We start from the raw sequence: 4,624 nt of genomic DNA, 5'->3' as shown, positions 1-4,624 counted from the left end.
ATTCCATCAAATAATTCCAGAATGTGTAACTTTTTTTGTTGTTGTTCTTTGTATTTTTTAACCCAATATTACAATGGAGGTAGGGAATGAGGGTAGAGAATGAATAAGTACATTAAAGCAGCTATTAAAAATATACTATAAACAACACAACAGCCGGGCACGGTGGTGCATGCCTGTAATCTCAGTGGCTTGGGAGGCTAAGGCAGGAGAGTTCAAAGCCAGCCTCACCAAAAGTGATGCACTAAAGCAACTCAGTGAGATCCTGTCTCTAAAATACAAAACAAGGCTGGGGACTGGGTCTCAGTGGTTGAGTGCCCCTGAGTTCAATTCTTCGTTACCCCTCCACCCATAAAAAAGAGAGAGAGAAGACAGAAAAAGACACAAATGAAACTTCTAAAGATTAAAAATGTAATGTCTAAGGTAAATATTCTTTGGATGGGATGAAATGACTAGATCCTTCTCAGAAGAAAACATTAATGAACATGAGGAGGCAGCAATGGAAACTACCTCAAATGAAACAGAAAGACTAAGAAGCTGAATGGAGCATCTGTGTGCTATGGGACAACTTCAAGTGTCCTAAAATACAGGTAACTGGAACCCCAGGAGAAGAGGAAGAGAGGAACAGAAAAACATAATTGAAGGACTAATACCAAACAATTTCTAAATTTGGTGAAAACCATAAACCCACAGGTAAATACTGGCAGAAGAAATGTGAACAAAACTATACCAAGTACATCAAAATCAAATTGTTTAAATGCAGTGTTAAAGAGAACAGCAGTCTGGGAAAAAACTGACAACTTAGATATAAAAGAACAAAGACAGGAATAATATAAGTCTTCTGGATGGAAATCACAGTATCACTTAACATCCACTAGACTGGTAAGGTTTCAGGTCTGAAAGTAAGAACTTAACAAAGATAACAGGACAAAATAATGCTGATGGGGTGTAATTGGGTCAACCCCCTTAGAATAAAATTTGGCATTATCTTGTAAAGATAAGATTCTCAAACCACATGACCTGGCGATATCACTCTCAGATAAAGAATGTTCATAGCAGCACTGCCTCAATAGCACAAACAAAAAGAGCAAACAAAACCCAAATATCCATTAGCAAAGGAATGGATAAGTTATGGTATATATCCATACAACACTACATAGCAATAAAAATGAAGTCTTTGAAAAAAATGCTAATTGAAAAAAAGTCACAGAAGTAAACATAATTATGCCATTTATATAAAATTCAAAAACATACAAAATTAACATTTCATTTAGGGATACATACATATGTTGTAAAACTACACCAAGAAGCAAGAGAATGACAAACGCAAAACTCAGAATAATAATTACTTGAGAGGGACAGGGCATATATGTTAAATGTAAGCAATGTTCTATTTCTTATGCTAGCTGAGGGGTATACAGCTACTTATATTTATTATTCCTTATACCTTATATATACATGTTTATGCATTTTTATAATATGAAAGACTTCATTTTAAAAAAGAGTAAAACTGTGAAAGACAAAAATGAATTATGCCATTTCTGTATAACAATAAAATTGTGTTAAAAAAAAAGAATGCACAGGAAATGTTCAATTTGTTTTATCTCTCAGTGCCCTATGCCATCAGTATTAATCTAAAAGGGCCATAATCCTAGAATGAAAATGAACACAGTCTTTAACTGCTTTGATACAACATCTAAACATCTGTTTAAGTCAAGAAGCACGTCAGCCACTCATTTCTGATTCTTCATCTTTCATCTGTACTTAGATTTTTCTTTGTCTTTGGACTTCTTTGGACTTCTGCTTCGGTCCCTCTTTTTACTCCTTTCTCTTTCATAAGGATCTGTTTGGTATTTGGGCTTATGACTGTTACTGTAATGGCCATCCCTCTCACGAGATCGGCTGCGACTTCGGTTCTGAGGTCGATCTCTCTTTTCACTCTTTTGTTTCTCCCAACAGCTTTCATCCTCTTCATAATGACCAAACCCCATTTCCCTGTATATATCCTGTCAAGGAAATGCAGAAAGAGTTAAGAGTTACCAGTAAAATAATCACTTTGTGAGCACAGTTGGTTAATAAAATCTAGAAAAGTCCACTATTAGCAAGCTATTGTAACAGCTCAAATTTATTTTTTTTAATATTTATTTTTTAGGTGTAGATGGACACAACACAATGCCTTTATTTTTATGTGGTGCTGAGAATCGAACCCGGGTCCCACCCATGCTAGGCGAACGCTCTACCACTGAGCCAAAATCCCAGCCTACGGCTCAAATTTAAATACTCCTGGTAATGCCAAGAATCAGACATAAAAAGCAAAATAACTCAGAAAAAGATTTAACAAATTTACTTCTCAGTCTCATTGCTTTGTATCTGCTACTTAGGTTGAACTGAAGAATCATATCCACAACATGGAACTGAAACTGCCAAGTGAAATTAGAACAAGTGTTTAAAGTAACGTTGCTATACCCAAATTTCTAATTACTACAGTTATATCTCCACTTTCCCTTTCTCCATTCCCCCAAAAGTGTCTGTCCCATTACTGATCTTCAATGGAACTACTACCATCCCCATAAAAATTCTATAAAGAAGATATTTAAATAACAGCAGAAAGAGGCCTTAGATAAGTCAATCAGTTTAAAATGAAAATAGATACTGCTTTACTTTGGTCTGGGTGATTACTTTTTTTTTTTTTAATTTAAATTTTTGTTCTAGGGATTGAACTCCCACTTGCTAAGCACAGGTTCTACACTGAGCCACATTCCCAGTCCCAATTAATTTTCAAAGGGTTTTATTGCATAAATCTCCTCTCTAGATCTTCAAATACATTTTCTATGTTTAGGACAGGCTATTACGTCTTTTTGTTAAAATTATTACTACACATCTCTTAAAAATTAGTTAAGAAACACTGGAATACTCCTTTGTCCTGGAGACAACACAATAGGTATATTTAAAAATTCTATTCTTAGTGATTAAATAGTATAGTAATGTTTCCATACAGAAAAGAACTATTTAACAATACTTTTTGTTGTGTCTTCTCTTTTAATTGAAACAAGTATTTCAGAAAGTGGTTGAAATCCAGAAAAACCAGAGCTAATCCTTTCAAGAGCCTGTAATATTTGGATTTCTTAAACATTTTTCAAAGAAAAGGTAAAATTCTGAGAATTAAACTCTAAAAGTCCTAATTCCCTCACTGTTAACATTATTATAGCAGATATAACTGTCAAGTTTAAAATCCAGAGTGATAGACCATGACTCATGGTTAAAGGCTGAATTTTATGCAGATGATTATTTCATAAACTGTATACCTTGCTTTGAACCTGGAATCGTTTATAATATGTAAAAACAGATCTAGCATAATTGTTATAATGACACTGTTTGTATAATATAATATAAACTGATTCATGATTTTCCACACAATTCAATAGCTCTCATCATTCTATAAAAGTCTATGAAGTAGATTAGGTGGGCATGTGGCTCAGTGGTAGAGCTTCTCTCCCATGTGTGAGGCCCTGGGTTCAATCCTCAGTCTCACAAACACACAAGATGAATAGGATTGTGGTTTAGTCCCTTACCAACAATTTTCTAGCAAAACATGACATTTGTGGAGTGGCATACTTTGAATTCTGGGGGCTTCTTGCAACATATATTCTGCCTCAACACACAGTATTTATTTCTATAGTGACTGAAACAATAAAGTTTTAAAATGTAGACACTGCCTGGTTATGGTAGCAAATGCCTATAATCCCAGCGGCTTAGGAGGCTGGGGCAGGTTCAAAGCCGGCCTCAGCAACTTGAGAGAGGCTCTAAGCAACTGTGTGAGACCCTGTCTCAAAATAAGAAATAAAAAGGGATGGGGCACATCCCTCAGTGGTTAAGCACCAGTGGATTCAATTCCTGGTTTTAAAACAACAACAACAAAAAGCAGACCCTATCAGCAGATGTATAAAATTCTCAGCACATTATTATACAAATAGGCACTTTGATGCTTTAAATGTTTTTTTTTTTTTTTTTTTTTTAAGAGAGGGAAAAAAAAGAGTCATGGGGCTAGGGATGTAACTCAGAGGTATAGCACTTGCCTAGCATGTATGTGGACCTTAGTTTGATTCCCAGAATCAAAAGGGGGAAATGTTATGAAACACATAAACTTTGAGGAAGCTGAAAATCTGAAAAGGACCAACACTTTCAATCCACTCCTACGTGGAGTAATTTTAAAAGCTATACAAGTTTTGTAGTCAGGCAGATCTGGGTTCAAATAAATGGTCTTTACCATTTAGGAGATATACCAAACAAAAAATACTCTTGAGGTTATATTTACCAGGGAAGGTTTCATGAAGTTAAAATTTGAGGTGAAGCTCAAAAAATGAAAAAACAGAGTTTACTGACTCTACTTAAAAAGTGAAGCGCAAAATAAAGAGAAAATAATCCTAGTACACATATCAAGGCAATAAAAAAAATCCACAGGATATCTTTAATGAACAGTTAACCAAGATTATTGGAACAATAAAAGAAGGTAAAGCTGTGTTTGTATTTGAGGGAGGGATAAATCTTCATCTTGAATTATGAGATTAAAATCTAAAACATTTTAAACCTTAAATAAAATTTTAACAAATACTGGGAATATATAAAC

General features: G+C 34.6%; 1 protein-coding gene across 1 annotated transcript in view; it reads right to left on the bottom strand.

Annotated features, from left to right (window-relative positions):
* Nucleotides 1-1,929: 1,929 nt before the first annotated feature.
* Nucleotides 1,930-4,624, bottom strand: part of Ppil4 (peptidylprolyl isomerase like 4) — a 24,509-nt gene continuing 21,814 nt past the window's right edge. The window contains exon 12 of the mRNA XM_078018922.1: nucleotides 1,930-2,003. The gene's annotated coding sequence lies outside the window, so the exon portion shown is untranslated. The remainder of the gene's footprint in view (nucleotides 2,004-4,624) is intronic.

The sequence above is a fragment of the Ictidomys tridecemlineatus genome, chromosome 8, assembly GCF_052094955.1.
Source record: "Ictidomys tridecemlineatus isolate mIctTri1 chromosome 8, mIctTri1.hap1, whole genome shotgun sequence".
NCBI classification, from domain to species: Eukaryota; Metazoa; Chordata; class Mammalia; order Rodentia; family Sciuridae; genus Ictidomys; species Ictidomys tridecemlineatus.
The sequence above is the reverse complement of the archived record's forward strand: the minus strand, read 5'-3'. Positions and strand labels throughout refer to the sequence as shown.